At 59.9% G+C, this 18,356-nt stretch overlaps 2 non-coding genes across 2 annotated transcripts; both read right to left on the reverse strand.

Annotated features, from left to right (window-relative positions):
• Window positions 1-348: 348 nt before the first annotated feature.
• Window positions 349-467, reverse strand: LOC131867704 (5S ribosomal RNA). Its single transcript, XR_009366255.1, has one exon. It is a non-coding gene; the product is annotated as a 5S ribosomal RNA (ribosomal RNA).
• Window positions 468-5,920: 5,453 nt separating this feature from the next.
• Window positions 5,921-6,039, reverse strand: LOC131867715 (5S ribosomal RNA). The gene has a single exon (XR_009366266.1). It is a non-coding gene; the product is annotated as a 5S ribosomal RNA (ribosomal RNA).
• Between the last annotated feature and the right edge of the window lie 12,317 nt (window positions 6,040-18,356).

The raw sequence follows: 18,356 nt of genomic DNA on the forward strand, positions 1-18,356 counted from the left end.
CAGCTTCGCTCACCTGTCCCGGGCGTCTGGTGCGGAACCTTAGAGTAAGAAACATCACCGTGCACCTTGGCCAACGTGCGCGACTCGACCGAGCGCGCACTGGCCGAGGTGCACACCGATTTCACCTGGGTGCGCGCGCAGCACCTCGGGCGCACCGGGGTGCGCGCACAACGCCCGGGTTGCACCGTGGCCTGTGTGCTCGGGGCGCCTCGGGTGCGCGCTCGGTGTCGCCCCCGCGCGCGCGGTAGTGCGGGCAGCGCACCCCGGCCCGGCCCGGCCCCGACGAGAACGCAAACGGGCAAAAGGTTTATTCAAATAGCATTGCGACGCCCGGCGAAAAACTAAAAAAGGGTGCAACACCGGGACTTCCCGGGAGGTCACCCATCCCAGTACTACTCCGGCCCAAGCGCGCTTAACTGCGGAGTTCTGATGGGATCCGGTGCACTAACGCTGGTATGATCGCACCCGTTATGAGCTTGTCGCAGTGTGTACTTAGCAAACCGCGACCCACGTGCGAATCCACCCCGGCCACCCACCCCCGTCGAGGTGCACACCCTCCCTCGCGAAGTGCGCCCCGTTCGCCAAGTGTGAGCCCTGCCCGGGTGCGCGCACCTTGCTAGGGCGTCGGGTGTGCACCCGGCCCGGCCTACGTGCGTGCACCTGGAGGGGGCGTCGTGTGCGTGCAGTGTCCCGTCTGCAACGCGGTGCCCACACACCACCTCGGGCGCAACGACCTGCGCTCACATGTGGGCCGAGTGCACCTTGGTGCATGTTCGGGGCGCCTCGGGTGCACGCTCGATCTTGCCCCGGTGCACCAAGGCGCTCGGTTTGCCCCGGGTGCGCACTTGGTGCAAGGTGGGCACCCAAAATAGGGATCAAGCACCAAAACACAAGTTTCGGGATGCAAAATGGGACCCAAGGACCACAAATGCGTTCCAAGACCCATGATGGGTCCACGAGAACAAAAATGTGTTCCGAGACTTAATAAACAAATATTGGGTTTTAGGAGAAGAAACATGCTCTGATGCCCAAAACGAGAATCGACCCCGAAAAGGCCACAGGCCAAAAGTGGGATGCGAGACAAAAAAAAATGGGACCCGAGGACCAAAATTGGGTTCCCAGGTCGAAGACAGGGCAACCGGACAAGAAACGACCTCTAAGGCTCGAAATGAGTCCCGACGACTAAAACTTGACAAGAAGCACCCATCAGGCACCCAACTCGACACCCATGGGATGCCGACCCACCCGGGCTTCCACCTAGCACACCTTGGCACCCACCCACCCTCGCACCCAACCTCGCACCCAACTTAGCACCTTTGAACCCACATTGGCACTCACCCTGACCCTGGCACCTTGGAACCCACATTGGCACTCACCTTGACCCTGGCACCCACCTTTGCACTCACCTTGGGACCCACCCTGGCTCCCACCTCGGCACCCACCCAGACACCCACCTTGGTTCCTTGGCACCCACCTTGGATCCTTGGCACCCACCCCGACACCCACCTTGGCACGCAACTTGGCTACTTGCCACCCACCTTGGCTCCTTGACGCCCACCCCGACAACCACCCCGTGACCTACCCTGGCTAGGGTTGGTGCACACCCACCCTGGTGCCCACCTTGGCACCCACCCTATGACCCACCTTGGCACGCACCTTAGTACCCACCCCGTTACCCACCCTAGGACCCACCCCGTGACCCACCTTGGCCAGGGTGGGTGCCTTGGTGCGCACAACTTGCCTGGGCTGCACACCAGGGCGGGCTCAAGATGGCACCCGCGTTCCGTTTTTTTCACTATCTTTCAAAACGGAAATTTTAAAATCTCATTTTTTTCTTTTTTTTGCCTTTTCTGGAAATTAGTGAAGGCAGCGCATCAAAGGTGCGCAATGCTGGTGCGAACCCGGGAGCGCTCCGATGTGTGCTCCAAGGTGCGGCGTGCACGAAGTCCGAGCCCGGTTTGCCCCGGGTGCGCACCTCGCGTGCACCTTCGCCGGGGTGAGCACCTTGGCTGGGTTGCGCGCCCTGGTGCGTACCAAGGAGCGCTCTGAAGTGTGCTCCAAGGTGCGGCGTGCACGAAGTCGGAGCCCGGTTTGCCCCGGGTGTGCACCTCGGGTGCGCACCTCGCGTGCACCTTCGCTGCGGTGGGCACCTTGGCTGGGTTGCGCGCCTTGGTGGGCACCATGCAGTGCACGAAGTCGGAGCCCGGTTTGCCCCGGGCGCGCACCTCCGCCAGGGTGGGCACCTTGGTGCGCACAACTTGCCTGGGCTGCGCATCAGGAAGGGCTCAAGATGGCACCCGCGTTCCGTTTTTTTCACTATCTTTCAGAACGGAAATTTTAAAATATCGTTTTTTTTTGCCTTTTCTGGAAATTAGTGAAGGCAGCGCATCAAAGGTGCGCAACGCTGGTGCGAACCTGGGAGCGCTCCGATGTGTGCTCCAAGGTGCGGCGTGCACGAAGTCGGACCCCGGTTTGCCTCGGGTGCGCCCTGGTGGGCACCATGGTGCGCACCAAGGAGCGCTCCGAAGTGTGCTCCAAGGTGCGGCCTGCACGAAGTCGGAGCCCGGTTTGCCCCGGGTGTGCACCTCGGGTGGGCACCTTGGTGCGCATGCCTTGCCTGGGCTGCGCACCAGGGCGGGCTCAAGATGGCACCCGCGTTCCTTTTTTTTCACTATCTTTCAAAACGGAAATTTTAAAATCTCATTTTTTTTTGCCTTTTTCTGGAAATTAGTGAAGGCAGCGCATCAAAGGTGCGCACCTCGCTGCCCACCACGGTGCGCAACGCCGGTGGGCACCCGGGAGTGCTTCGAAGTGTGCTCCAAGGTGCTGCGTGCACGTTGTCGGAGCCCGGTTTGCCCCGGGCGCGCACCTCGCGTGCACCTTCGTCGGGGTGGGCACCTTGGCTGGGTTTGCCCCGGCTGCGCTCCGAAGCGGGGTTATTGGAGCGCCGCCTCTTTTTTTGTCGGAGCGTTTGGTGGGGTTTCTCGCATTGGCTCTTCCGAGGCCCGGTTGCCACCCTGGCGCGCACGAAGTCGGAAGTAGGGTTAATTGCCCGGGTGCGCACCTTTGCCAGGGTGGGCACCTTACCTGGGCTGCGCACCAGGGCGGGCTCAAGATGGCACGCGCGTTCCGTTTTTTTCACTATCTTTCAAAACGGAAATTTTAAAATCTCCTTTTTTTTTTGCCTTTTCTGGAAATTAGTGAAGGCAGCGCATCAAAGGTGCGCACCTCGCTGCCCACCTTGGTGTGCTCTGAGGTGCGCACCCGGGAGCGCTACGAAGTGTGCTCCAAGGTGCGGCGTGCACGTTGTCGGAGCCCGGTTTGCCCCGGGTGCGCACCTCGCCTGCACCTTGGCCGGGGTGGGCACCTTGGCTGGGTTTGCCCAGGGTGCGCTCCGAAGCGGGGTTACTGGAGCGCCCCCTCTTTTTTTGTCAGAGCGTTTGGTGGGGTTTCTCGCATTGGCTCTTCCCAGGCCCGGTTGTTGGGTGCGCTCCCACCCTGGCGCGCGCGAAGTTGGAAGTTGGGTTAATTGCCCGGGCGCGCACCTTCGCCAGGGTGGGCACCTTGGTGCGCACACCTTGGCTGGGCTGCGCACCAGGGCGGGCTCAAGATGGCACCAGCATTCCCTTTTTCTCACTATCTTTCAAAACGGAAATTTTAAAATCTCGTTTTTTTTTTGCCTTTTATGGAAATTAGTGAAGGCATCGCATCAAAGGTGCGCACCTCGCTGCCCACCTTGGTGTGCTCCGAGGTGCCCACCACGGTGCGCAACGCCGGTGCGAACCCGGGAGCGCCCCGATGTGTGCTCCAAGGTGCGGCGTGCACGAAGTCGGACCCCGGTTTGCCCCGGGTGCGCACCTCGCGTGCACCTTGGTGCGCACACCTTGGCTGGGTTGCGCGGCCTGGTGGGCACCATGGTGCGCACCAAGGAGCGCTCCGAAGTGTGCTCCAAGGTGCGGCGTGCACGAAGTCGGAGCCCGGTTTGCCCCGGGTACGCACCTCGCGTGCACCTTCGCCGGGGTGGGCACCTCGGCTGGGTTGCGCGCCCTGGTGCGCACCAAGGAGCGCTCCGAAGTGTGCTCCAAGGTGCGGCGTGCACGAAGTCGGAGCCCGGTTTGCCCCGGGTGCGCACCTTCGCCGCGGTGCGCACCATGGCGTGCACGAAGTCGGAGCCCGGTTTGCCCCGGGTGCGCACCTCGCGTGCACCTTCGGCGGGGTTGCGCGCCCTGGTGGGCACCATGGTGCGCACCAAGGAGCGCTCCGAAGTGTGCTCCAAGGTGCGGCGTGCACGAAGTCGGAGCCCGGTTTGCCCCGGGTGCGCACCTCGCGTGCACCTTCGGCGGGGTTGCGCGCCCTGGTGGGCACCATGGTGCGCACCAAGGAGCGCTCCGAAGTGTGCTCCAAGGTGCGGCGTGCACGAAGTCGGAGCCCGGTTTGCCCCGGGTGCGCACCTCGCGTGCACCTTCGCCGCGGTGGGCACCATGGCGTGCACGAAGTCGGAGCCCGGTTTGCCCCGGGTGCGCACCTCGCGTGCACCTTCGCCGGGGTGGGCACCTCGGCTGGGTTGCGCGCCCTGGTGCGCACCAAGGAGCGCTCCGAAGTGTGCTCCAAGGTGCGGCGTGCACGAAGTCGGAGCCCGGTTTGCCCCGGGTGCGCACCTCGCGTGCACCTTCGCCAGGGTGGGCACCTCGGTGCGCACACCTTCTCAATGTTTTCTTGCCTTTTCTGGAAATTGGTGAAGGCAGCGCATCAAAGGTGCGCACCTCGGTGTGCTCCGAGGTGCGAACCCGAGAGCGCTCCGAGGTGCCCACGAAGTCGAAAGTCGGGTTAATTGCATTGTTTTCCCCGGGTGCGCTCCGAGGTGCGCAACATCGGCGCGCACCAAGGAGGGCTCCGAAGTGTGCTCCAAGGTGCGCACGATGGCGTGCACCTCTGGTGCGCACGATTCGGAGCTCGGTTTGACCGGGGTGCGCACACCTTGGCTGGGTTGCGCACCTTTTGTGCGCTCCAAGGTGCGCACGAAGTCGGAGCTCGGTTTGCCCCGGGTGCGCACCTTCGCCAGGGTGCGCACCTTGATGCGCACGCCTTGGCTGGGCTGCGCACCTTGGTGGGCGCCATGGTGCGCACCTTTCGTGCGCTCCAAGGTGCGCACGAAGTCGGAGCTCGGTTTGCCCCGGGTGCGCACCTTGGTGGGCGCCATGGTGCACTCCGAGGTGCCCAAGATTGGTGCGCACCAAGGAGCGCTCCGAAGTGCGCTCCAAGGTGCGCGCGAAGTCGAAAGTTGGGTTAATTGTCCGGTTTGCCTCGGGTGCGCACCTTGCGTGCACCTTCGCCAGGGTGGGCGCCTTGGTGCGCACACCTTGGCTGGGCTGCGCACACCTTGGCACCCGCGTTTCCTTCATTTTAAATTTTTTTTTTTTACAATCTCTCAAGTGGGAAATTCTATAATCTCAACTTTTTTTGCCTTTTCAGGAAACTTTTGAATGGAGCGCATCATTGGTGCGCTCCGAAGTGTGCTCCAAAGCTCTCTCCAGCTGCGTGCACCTGCCCCGGCCGCGCACCCGGCCCCGCCCAGCTTCGCTCACCTGTCCCGGGCGTCTGGTGCGGAACCTTAGAGTAAGAAACATCACCGTGCACCTTGGCCAACGTGCGCGACTCGACCGAGCGCGCACTGGCCGAGGTGCACACCGATTTCACCTGGGTGCGCGCGCAGCACCTCGGGCGCACCGGGGTGCGCGCACAACGCCCGGGTTGCACCGTGGCCTGTGTGCTCGGGGCGCCTCGGGTGCGCGCTCGGTGTCGCCCCCGCGCGCGCGGTAGTGCGGGCAGCGCACCCCGGCCCGGCCCGGCCCCGACGAGAACGCAAACGGGCAAAAGGTTTATTCAAATAGCATTGCGACGCCCGGCGAAAAACTAAAAAAGGGTGCAACACCGGGACTTCCCGGGAGGTCACCCATCCCAGTACTACTCCGGCCCAAGCGCGCTTAACTGCGGAGTTCTGATGGGATCCGGTGCACTAACGCTGGTATGATCGCACCCGTTATGAGCTTGTCGCAGTGTGTACTTAGCAAACCGCGACCCACGTGCGAATCCACCCCGGCCACCCACCCCCGTCGAGGTGCACACCCTCCCTCGCGAAGTGCGCCCCGTTCGCCAAGTGTGAGCCCTGCCCGGGTGCGCGCACCTTGCTAGGGCGTCGGGTGTGCACCCGGCCCGGCCTACGTGCGTGCACCTGGAGGGGGCGTCGTGTGCGTGCAGTGTCCCGTCTGCAACGCGGTGCCCACACACCACCTCGGGCGCAACGACCTGCGCTCACATGTGGGCCGAGTGCACCTTGGTGCATGTTCGGGGCGCCTCGGGTGCACGCTCGATCTTGCCCCGGTGCACCAAGGCGCTCGGTTTGCCCCGGGTGCGCACTTGGTGCAAGGTGGGCACCCAAAATAGGGATCAAGCACCAAAACACAAGTTTCGGGATGCAAAATGGGACCCAAGGACCACAAATGCGTTCCAAGACCCATGATGGGTCCACGAGAACAAAAATGTGTTCCGAGACTTAATAAACAAATATTGGGTTTTAGGAGAAGAAACATGCTCTGATGCCCAAAACGAGAATCGACCCCGAAAAGGCCACAGGCCAAAAGTGGGATGCGAGACAAAAAAAAATGGGACCCGAGGACCAAAATTGGGTTCCCAGGTCGAAGACAGGGCAACCGGACAAGAAACGACCTCTAAGGCTCGAAATGAGTCCCGACGACTAAAACTTGACAAGAAGCACCCATCAGGCACCCAACTCGACACCCATGGGATGCCGACCCACCCGGGCTTCCACCTAGCACACCTTGGCACCCACCCACCCTCGCACCCAACCTCGCACCCAACTTAGCACCTTTGAACCCACATTGGCACTCACCCTGACCCTGGCACCTTGGAACCCACATTGGCACTCACCTTGACCCTGGCACCCACCTTTGCACTCACCTTGGGACCCACCCTGGCTCCCACCTCGGCACCCACCCAGACACCCACCTTGGTTCCTTGGCACCCACCTTGGATCCTTGGCACCCACCCCGACACCCACCTTGGCACGCAACTTGGCTACTTGCCACCCACCTTGGCTCCTTGACGCCCACCCCGACAACCACCCCGTGACCTACCCTGGCTAGGGTTGGTGCACACCCACCCTGGTGCCCACCTTGGCACCCACCCTATGACCCACCTTGGCACGCACCTTAGTACCCACCCCGTTACCCACCCTAGGACCCACCCCGTGACCCACCTTGGCCAGGGTGGGTGCACCCACCCTGGTGCCCACCTTGGCACCCACCCATCCTAGCACCCAGCCTGTGACCGGGCTTGGAACCCAACCTTGCACCCGCACCCGTCTTGGCCAGTGTGGGTGCGCACCCATCCTGGCACCCACGTTGTGACACACCCTTTAACCCACGCACCCTAGCACCCACGTTGGCACCCACCTTGGAACCCAACCTAGCAACTTGGCACCCACCCCGTGACCCACCTTGGCATCCACCATAGCAGTCGCCGACTTGGCACCCACCTCGGCACCCACCTTGACACTTGTGGACCCACCTTGCCACTCACCCTAGCATCGACCCATCCTAGCACCCACCCTGGCACCTTTGCACCCTAGCACTCACCCATCCTAGCACCTAACCTGTGACCCACCTTGACACTCACCCTCGCACCCACCTTGGAACCCAACCTAGCACCCACCCACCCTGACACCAACCCTAGCACCTACCCACCCTTGCACCCACCCTGTGACCCATCTTGGCACCCACCCATCCTACCACTCAACCTATCACCCACCTTCTCACCCACCTTGGCATCCACCTTAGCACCCACCCACACTGGCACCTTGGCACCCACCTCGGGCAAGGTGGGTGCACACCCACCCTGGCACCCAATTTAGAACCCACCGAGCATGTTACCCACCTTGGCACCCACATTGCAGCCCACCCTAGTACCCACCCTATGACCCACATTGGCATCCACACCCTAGCACCCAGGCACCTCGACACCCGCCTTGACACCCACCCTAGCACTGAACCTGTGACCCACCTTGGAACTCACCCTAGAACCCACCCACCCTGTGAACCACCTTGGCATCCACCTTAGCACCCACCCACCTTGGCACCCACTCTAGCACTCACCCATCCTAACACCCAACTTGTTACCCACCTTGGCACCCGCCCTCGCGTCCACCTTGAAACCCACCCTAGCACCCACCCACGCAGGAGCCCACCTTGGCACCCAACCTAACACCCACGCATCCTGGCACCCAACTTGTGACCCACCTTGGAACCCACCCTAGTACCCACCTTTGAACCCACTATATCACCAACCCACCTTGGCACCCACCCTATGACCCTCTTTGGAATCCACCCTAGCACGCACCCACCCTGGCACCCACCATGGAGCGCACCCTAGCACCCACCCACCTCGGCACGCACCTCAACACCCACCTTGGTGTGCGCACTGCGCCAACCTCTCAAAGACCCTATGTGGTGCGCTCCAAAGTGTACACCTTTGGTGCGCTCCAAGGTGCGCACCTTTGGTGCACACCGAGGTGCACACCAAAGTGTGCACCGAGGTGAGCACCAAAGTGCACTCCAGGGTGCACACCAAGGCGTGCACCTTTGGTGCGGTCAATGCAAACGAATTCGGAAGTTGGGGTCGATGTCCTAATCGCTGCTGCAGACTACACGTATGAGAATCGGACAAATAGCTTTATATAGGGGAGGTGTTGCGTTTGATGGGTCGACTCCCCTGGTTGTGTGCACTGCACCAACTTCAAAGACCCTGTCTTGTTTAAGAAGTCAAAAGTTGGGGTGGATGTCCTAATCATTGCTGCAGTCTACGCATGTATGAGAATCAGACAAATAGCTTATATAGGGGAGGTGTTGCATTCGGTGGGTTGACTCCCCTGGTTGTGCGCACTGCGCCAACCTCAAAGACCCCGCATAGCAGAAGAAGTCGGAAGTCGGATTTTGGTGAGCACCAAGGCGTGCACCTTTGGTGCGGTCAACGCAGACGAATTCAGAAGTTGGGGTGGATGTCCTAATCGTTGTTGCAGGCTACACATGTATGAGAATCAGACAAATAGCTTATATAGGGGAGGTGTTGGGTTTGATGGGTCAACTCCCTTGGTTGTGCGCATTACGCCAACCTCAAAGACCTTGTTTTCGTTAAGAAGTCAAAAGTTGGGGTCAATGTCCTAATGGCTCCTGCAGGCTACACATGTATGAGAATCGGACAAATAGCTTATATAGGGGAGGTGTTGGGTTTGATGGGTCGACTCCCCTGGTTGTGCGCATTACGTCAACCTCAAAGACCTTGTTTTCGTTAAGAAGTCAAAAGTTGGGGTCGATGTCCTAATTGCTCCTGTAGACTACACATGTATGAGAATCAGACAAATAGCTTATATAGGGGAGGTGTTGGGTTTGATGGGTTGACTCCCCTAGTTGTTCGCATTACACCAACCTCAAAGACCTTGTTTTCGTTTAGAAGCCGAAAGTTGGGGTCGATGTCCTAATTGCTCCTGCAGGCTACGCATGTATGAGAATCAGACAAATAGCTTATATAGGGGAGGTGTTGGGTTTGATGGGTCGACTCCCCTGGTTGTGCGCATTGCGCCAACCTCAAAGACCCTGCATTGCGGATGAAGTCGAAAGTCAGAGTTTGGTGTGCTACAAGGTGTGGTCGAAGGTGCTCACCTAGGTGTGCACCTTTGGAGCACAGGAAAAGTGCCCTCCAAAAGTGCGCACCTTTGGAGTGCACAAAAGTGCCCTCCAAAAGTGCGCACCTTTGGAGCGCAGAAAAGTGCCCTCCAAAAAGTGCCCTCCAAAAGTGCGCACCTTTGGAGCGCAGAAAAGTGCCCTCCAAAAAGTGCCCTCCAAAAGTGCGCACCTTTGGAGCGCAGAAAAGTGCCCTCCAAAAAGTGCCCTCCAAAAGTGCGCACCTTTGGAGCGCAGAAAAGTGCCCTCCAAAAGTGCGCACCTTTGGAGTGCAGAAAAGTGCCCTCCAAAAAGTGCCCTCCAAAAGTGCGCACCTTTGGAGCGCAGAAAAGTGCCCTCCAAAAAGTGCCCTCCAAAAGTGCGCACCTTTGGAGCGCAGAAAAGTGCCCTCCAAAAAGTGCCCTCCAAAAGTGCGCACCTTTGGAGCGCAGAAAAGTGCCCTCCAAAAAGTGCCCTCCAAAAGTGCGCACCTTTGGAGCGCAGAAAAGTGCCCTCCAAAAAGTGCCCTCCAAAAGTGCGCACCTTTGGAGCGCAGAAAAGTGCCCTCCAAAAGTGCGCACCTTTGGAGCGCACAAAAGTGCCCTCCAAAAGTGCGCACTTTTGGTGCGCACCAAGGCGCTGGTTCGGTCGTTGCAGGCGAGTTCGGAAGTTGGGGTCGATGTCCTGAGCGGAGGTGCAAACTACACAGGTGTCGGAATCGGACAAATAGCTTATATAGGGGAGGTGTATGCTTCGATGGGTCGACTCCCCAGGTTGAGCGCACCGCGCCAACCTCAAAGACCCTACGGTATGGATGAAGTCGGAAGTTGGGTCCGATGACCAATTCGATTAGTAGGTATGCTCATGAGGTCGGAATTTGGGTCCGATGACCTGCCATGTGCAGGAAGGCGAATGTTGACACTGTGCGTTGCAAGGTGCACACCAAGGCGCTGGTGCGGTCTTTTTAGTCGAGTTCGGAAGTTGGGGTCGATGTCCTGATCGGAGGTGCAAGCTACACAGGTGTGGGAATCGGACAAATAGCTTATATAGGGGAGGTGTATGCTTCGTTGGGTCGACTCCCCGGGTTGAGCGCACCGCGCCAACCTCAAAGACCCTACGGTATGGATGAAGTCGGAAGTTGGGTCCGATGACCGATTCGATATGTAGGCATACTCGCGAGGTCGGAATTTGGGTCCGATGACCTGCCACGTGCAGGAAGGCGAATGTTGGCACTGTGCGTTGCAAGGTGCGCACCAAGGCGCTGGTTCGGTCGTTGGAGGCGAGTTCGGAAGTTGGGGTCGATGTCTTGATCGGAGGTGCAAACTACACAGGTGTGGGAATCGGACAAATAGCTTATATAGGGGAGGTGTATGCTTCGTTGGGTCGACTCCCCGGGTTGAGCGCACCGCGCCAACCTCAAAGACCCTACGGTATGGATGAAGTCGGAAGTTGGGTCCGATGACCGATTCGATATGTAGGCATACTCGCGAGGTCGGAATTTGGGTCCGATGACCTGCCATGTGCAGGAAGGCGAATGTTGGGACTGTGCGTCGCAAGGTGCGCACCAAGGCGCTGGTGCCGTCGTTGCAGTCGAGTTCGGAAGTTGGGGTCGATGTCCTGGTCAGAGGTGCAAACTACACAGGTGTGGGAATCGGACAAATAGCTTATATAGGGGAGGTGTATGCTTCGATGGGTCGACTCCCTGGGTTGAGCGCACCGCGCCAACCTCAAAGACCCTACAGTATGGATGAAGTCGGAAGTTGGGTCCGATGACCGATTCGATACGTAGGCATATTGGCGAGGTCTGAATTTGTGTCCGATGACCTGCCATGCGCAGGAAGGCGGAATTTGGGTCCGATGACCGAGTTGATGGCGTGCCATGCGCAGAAAGGCGGAATTTGGGTCCGATGACCGAGTTGATGTTGATGGCCCGCCATGCACAGGAAGGCGGAATTTGGGTCCGATGACCGATTTGAAGGCGTGCCATACGCAAAAAGGCGGAGTTTGGGTCCGATGACCGAGTTGATATTGATGGCCCGCCATGCGCAGGAAGGCGGAATTTGGGTCCGATGACCTGACATACGCATGGAGTCCGACTCGGGGGCCGATGTTCGATTCGATGACTTGCATTGTGGGTAAAGTCGGAAGTTGTGGTCTTTGACCCGATTCGATGACCAGACTTCGGCTGCTTGAGAATCGGACAAATAACTTATATAGGGGAGGTAGTGTTCTCGAGCATCCTCCCCCCGTGCCCGTTTATGTCGATTGATGCTGGTGCTCGACTGGTTGGAGCGCTCGGATGCAAAAATCTTGCACCAGGATTTATCGATTGTGATGGACACGGCAAGTCTCCTGATTGCTATGCAGGAGCTCATCGTGAATCTCTATGCGGCCTTGGTATGGACTCGACCTGCGGAATGGTTCGGCAATGGTAGTCGCTCCAACACGTCCTTGCAATGGCCACAGAGGTGATTCGACTAGAGCTCCAGTCTAGCTTTTGGGTTGCTTGGCGGACTGGTATAGCCGCGATCGAGTTCCGGCCATGAACGTTTTAGATAGCTCTTGGGCTTTCTGGGACGGAAGTCGGAAGTTTGGGCTGTTGTCCGATTTGATGACCATTCTTCGGATGTGTGAGAATCGGACAAATAACTTATATAGGGGACTGTGTTGTCTCACGCAGCCCCCTCCGTGCCCCTCTATCTCGACCGATGTTGGTGCTTGAAAGGGTTGGGATCGCTCGGATTTATAAACGTGCACCACCATTTGTCGAGTGTGAGGGACGCGGCAGGTCTCCTAAATGCTATGCGGGCGCTCTCTGAGAATCTCTATCCGGCCTCGACACAGACTAGTCTTGCTGAATGGTTTGGCACTGGTAGTCGATCCAACACGTCGTTGTTGTGGCCGCCTAGGCGATTCGATTCGAGCCCCCGTCTAGCTTTTGGGTTGCTTGGCGGATTTTGCCCTATCCGCAAGTGAGCTCGGTCCCTAAACGTTCGAGAAACCCGATTGCTATGCGCCGACTCTCTTTCTTGCGAGCCTCCATCTAGCTTTTGGGTCTCTACGGAACGGAAGTCGGAATCTGGGACCGTTGTTTGATTCGACGAGGCAGACTACGGTTGTGCGAGAATCGGACAAATAACTTATATAGGGGAGGTGTTGACTGGAGCATTCTCCCCCGTGCCCCTCTAACTCGACCAATGCTGGCGCTCGAACGGTGGTAGCGCTCGGATTTTCATTGAGCGCCAGCATTGGTCGATTTAGAGGGGCATGCGAGATTCCCGAATGCTATGCGAGGGCTCTAACGGAAATGTCTATTGGTTTCGGTATGGATGCAATTGCGAGTGGTTCGGCAAAGGTAGTCGTTCCGATGCGTCCATGTCGTGGCCAAATCGATAATTCGATTTGAGCCCTCGTATAGCATTTGGGTCTCTCGATGTGATTCCGCATTCCAGTCCCTTTGGGCACTGCTTGAGCCGCATCCCAGGGGGTTCCCTTCCCAATAATCTGCCTCGCAACCCGATTGCTATGCGGTGAGGCTCCTCGGCCGCCTCGGAACTATCTGTGTATCAGACGCATCGCGGGATAAGGGGTTGGCAACGGTAGTCGCCCCAAGCGCGTCCGATGCTTGGACCATTCCGAGGCGGCCCTGAAGCCTCTTCCGTCTAGCCGTTGGGTCCTTCTCGCCGCATCCCTCGCCTCGCACCCCGATTGCTATGCGGTGAGGCTCCTCGGCCGCCTCGGAACTATCTGTGTATCGGACGCGTCGCGGGATAAGGGGTTGTCACTGGTAGTCGCCCCAAGCGCGTCCGATGCTTGGACCATTCCGAGGCGGCCCTGAAGCCTCTTCCGTCTAGCCGTTGGGTCCTTCTCGCCGCATCCCTCGCCTCGCACCCCGATTGCTATGCGGTGAGGCTCCTCGGCCGCCTCGGAACTATCTGTGTATCGGACGCGTCGCGGGATAAGGGGTTGTCATTGGTAGTCGCCCCAAGCGCGTCCGATGCTTGGACCATTCCGAGGCGGCCCTGAAGCCTCTTCCGTCTAGCCGTTGGGTCCTTCTCGCCGCATCCCTCGCCTCGCACCCCGATTGCTATGCGGTGAGGCTCCTCGGCCGCCTCGGAACTATCTGTGTATCGGACGCGTCGCGGGATAAGGGGTTGTCACTGGTAGTCGCCCCAAGCGCGTCCGATGCTTGGACCATTCCGAGGCGGCCCTGAAGCCTCTTCCGTCTAGCCGTTGGGTCCTTCTCGCCGCATCCCTCGCCTCGCACCCCGATTGCTATGCGGTGAGGCTCCTCGGCCGCCTCGGAACTATCTGTGTATCGGACGCGTCGCGGGATAAGGGGTTGTCACTGGTAGTCGCCCCAAGCGCGTTCGATGCTTGGACCATTCCGAGGCGGCCCTGAAGCCTCTTCCGTCTAGCCGTTGGGTCCTTCTCGCCGCATCCCTCGCCTCGCACCCCGATTGCTATGCGGTGAGGCTCCTCGGCCGCCTTGGAACTATCTGTGTATCGGACGCGTCGCGGGATAAGGGGTTGTCACTGGTAGTCGCCCCAAGCGCGTCCGATGCTTGGACCATTCCGAGGCGGACCCGAAGCCTCTTCCGTCTAGCCGTTGGGTCCTTCTCGCCGCATCCTTCGCCTCGCACCCCGATTGCTATGCGGTGAGGCTCCTCGGCCGCCTCGGAACTATCTGTGTATCGGACGCGTCGCGGGATAAGGGGTTGTCACTGGTAGTCGCCCCAAGCGCGTCCGATGCTTGGACCATTCCGAGGCGGACCCGAAGCCTCTTCCGTCTAGCCGTTGGGTCCTTCTCGCCGCATCCCTCGCCTCGCACCCCGATTGCTATGCGGTGAGGCTCCTCGGCCGCCTTGGAACTATCTGTGTATCGGACGCGTCGCGGGATAAGGGGTTGTCACTGGTAGTCGCCCCAAGCGCGTCCGATGCTTGGACCATTCCGAGGCGGACCCGAAGCCTCTTCCGTCTAGCCGTTGGGTCCTTCTCGCCGCATCCCTCGCCTCGCACCCCGATTGCTATGCGGTGAGGCTCCTCGGCCGCCTTGGAACTATCTGTGTATCGGACGCGTCGCGGGATAAGGGGTTGTCACTGGTAGTCGCCCCAAGCGCGTCCGATGCTTGGACCATTCCGAGGCGGACCCGAAGCCTCTTCCGTCTAGCCGTTGGGTCCTTCTCGCCGCATCCCTCGCCTCGCACCCCGATTGCTATGCGGTGAGGCTCCTCGGCCGCCTTGGAACTATCTGTGTATCGGACGCGTCGCGGGATAAGGGGTTGTCACTGGTAGTCGCCCCAAGCGCGTCCGATGCTTGGACCATTCCGAGGCGGCCCCGAAGCCTCTTCCGTGTAGCCGTTGGGTCCTTCTCGCCGCATCCCTCGCCTCGCACCCCGATTGCTATGCGGTGAGGCTCCTCGGCCGCCTTGGAACTATCTGTGTATCGGACGCGTCGCGGGATAAGGGGTTGTCACTGGTAGTCGCCCCAAGCGCGTCCGATGCTTGGACCATTCCGAGGCGGCCCCGAAGCCTCTTCCGTGTAGCCGTTGGGTCCTTCTCGCCGCATCCCTCGCCTCGCACCCCGATTGCTATGCGGTGAGGCTCCTCGGCCGCCTTGGAACTATCTGTGTATCGGACGCGTCGCGGGATAAGGGGTTGTCACTGGTAGTCGCCCCAAGCGCGTCCGATGCTTGGACCATTCCGAGGCGGACCTGAAGCCTCTTCCCTCTAGCCGTTGGGGCTTTCTCGCCGCATCCCTCGCCTCGCACCCTGATTGCTATGCTGTGAGGCTCCTCGGCCGCCTTGGAACTATCTGTGTATCGGACGCATCGCGGGATAAGGGGTTGGCAGTGGTAGTCGCCCCAAGCGCATCCGATGCTTGGACCATTCCGAGGCGGCCCTGCAGCCTCTTCCGTCTAGCCGTTGGGGCCATCTCGCCGCATCCCCCACCTCGCACCACGATTGCTATGCGGTGAGGCTCCTTGGCCGCCTCGGAACTATCTGTGTATCGGACGCATCGCGGGATAAGGGGTTGTCACTGGTAGTCGCCCCAAGCGCGTCCGATGCTTGGACTATTCCGAGGCGGCCCTGCAGCCTCTTCCGTCTAGCCGTTGGGGCCATCTCGCTGCATCCCCCACCTCCTCGGCCGCCTCGGAACTATCTGTGTATCGGACGCATCGCGGGATAAGGGGTTGGCAGTGGTAGTCGCCCCAAGCGCGTCCGATGCTTGGACTATTCCGAGGCAGCCCTGCAGCCTCTTCCGTCTAGCCTTTGGGGCCATCTCGCCGCATCCCTCGCCTCGCACCCCGATTGCTATGCGGTGAGGCTCCTCGGCTGCCTGGGAACTATCTTCGTATCGGACGCATCGCGGGATAAGGGGTTGTCACTGGTAGTCGCCCCAAGCGCGTCCGATGCTTGGACTATTCCGAGGCGGCCCTGTGGCCTCTTCCGTCTAGCCGTTGGGGCCATCTCGCCGCATCCCCCACCTCGCACCCCGATTGCTATGCGGTGAGGCTCTTCGGCCGCCTTGGAACTATCTTCGTATCGGACGCATTGCGGGATAAGGGGTTGTCACTGGTAGTGGCCCCAAGCGCGTCCGATGCTTGGACTATTCCGAGGCGGCCCTGCAGCCTCTTCCGTCTAGCCGTTGGGGCCATCTCGCCGCATCCCCCACCTCGCACCCCGATTGCTATGCGGTGAGGCTCCTCGGCCGCCTTGGAACTATCTTCGTATCGGACGCATCGCGGGATAAGGGGTTGTCACTGGTAGTCGCCCCAAGCGCGTCCGATGCTTGGACTATTCCGACGCGGCCCTGTGGCCTCTTCCGTCTAGCCGTTGGGGCCATCTCGCCGCATCCCCCACCTCGCACCCCGATTGCTATGCGGTGAGGCTCCTCGGCCGCCTTGGAACCATCTTCGTATCGGACGCATCGCGGGATAGGGGGCTGTCACTGGTAGTCGCCCCAAGCGTGTCCGATGCTTGGACCATTCCTAGGCGGCCCTGAAGCCTCTTCCGTCTAGCCGTTGGGGCCTTCCCGCCCCATCCCTCGCCTCGCACCCCCGATTGCTATGCGGTGAGGCTCCTCGGCCGCCTTGGAACCATCTGTGTATCGGACGCATCGCGGGATAAGGGGTTGGCACTGGCAGTCGCCCCAAGCGCGTCCGATGCTTGGACCATTCCGAGGTGGCCCTGAAGCCTCTTCCGTCTAGCCGTTGGGGCCTTCCCGCCCCATCCCTCGCCTCGCACCCCGATTGATATGCGGTGAGGCTCCTCGGCCGCCTTGGAACTATCTGTGTATCGGACGCATCGCGGGATAAGGGGTTGGCACTGGTAGTCGTCCCAATCGCATCCGATGCTTGGACCATTCCGAGGCGGCCCTGCAGCCTCTTCCGTTTAGCCGTCGGGGCCTTCCCGCCGCATCCCTCGCCTCGCATCCCGATTCCTATGCGGTGAGTCTTCTCGGCCGCCGCGGAACTATACCTGTTATTGCTACTGCATCCTTCGGCTGGTAACCTCCTCTGCCGCCTTGGAACGTTCTCTTTGTCGGACGCGTCGCGGGATAAGGGGTTGGCACTGGTAGTCGCCCCAAGCGCGCCCGATGCATAGACCGCTCCGAGTCGACCTTGCTTTCAGCCTCTCACATGCATAGACCTCTCTGAGTCGACCCTGCAGCCTCTCACGTTTAGCCTTTGGAATCTCGCCTCACAACATGATTGCTATCCTTGATGCATCCCTTGCCTCGAGCCCTGATTGCTTTCTTGGCTGCATCCCTCCTCTCCTCACAGCCCGGTTGTCATCACTGCTTCATCCGTCGCTTCATGCATTCTGGCTGCTGGGCCCTTCCCACCGCACACCTCGATTGCTATCTCTTCTGCATCACACACCCCGATTGCTATCTCTGCTACATCCCTCGGCTCTCACTTCTGCATCCTTCGCCTCACACCTCGATTGCTATCAATGCTGCATCCGTAACCTCACACCCCGATTGCTATGCGGGGAGGCTCCTTGGCCGCCTTGGAAATTTCTGTGTGTCGGACGCACCGCGGGATAAGGGGTTGGCACTGGTAGTCGCCCCAAGTGCGCCCGATTCTTAGACCGCTTCGAGGTGACCTCGTAGCCTCTTTCGTCCAGGCTTCCTGCCTTCAACGCCCTTTTTACACCTCGATTGCTATGCGCGGGCTCGTTGGCGTCTATCACCTCTCTGCGAAGAGTGGCACGATGATTGTTGGGGTAAATCGTAGCAGTCCGATCTCTGGCCTTGGGCCATTGTGAGGGCTGATCGATTTCCTGTGCGCATCTCGTGTTCGCCCAGTAACAGACTCGACGACTTGTAATCGGTCTTGTTCCCGATTGTTCCTGGAGGTAGTCTTCGGAACTCTTGGATTTGACCTGTCACTCGAACTGTCCTCTTCCGAGGATGCTTGTGTGTGTGTGCTTGTGCCATTTCCTTGGCGGTATTAACGAGATATTAAAGAGCGGAGTGAGCGCCTCGCCCAGCTATGTTTGGGGCTCTCACTCCCTTACCCGGTGTGCGACCGCTTTGCACGTAGGTTGCGGAGCATCGCGACTCTTTCGATGTTTGGCGGTTGTCTTCCGGTGATGCGTTGGTCCCGAAGTGCA

Source organism: Cryptomeria japonica, unplaced genomic scaffold (assembly GCF_030272615.1).
Source record: "Cryptomeria japonica unplaced genomic scaffold, Sugi_1.0 HiC_scaffold_177, whole genome shotgun sequence".
Lineage (NCBI taxonomy): Eukaryota > Viridiplantae > Streptophyta > Pinopsida > Cupressales > Cupressaceae > Cryptomeria > Cryptomeria japonica.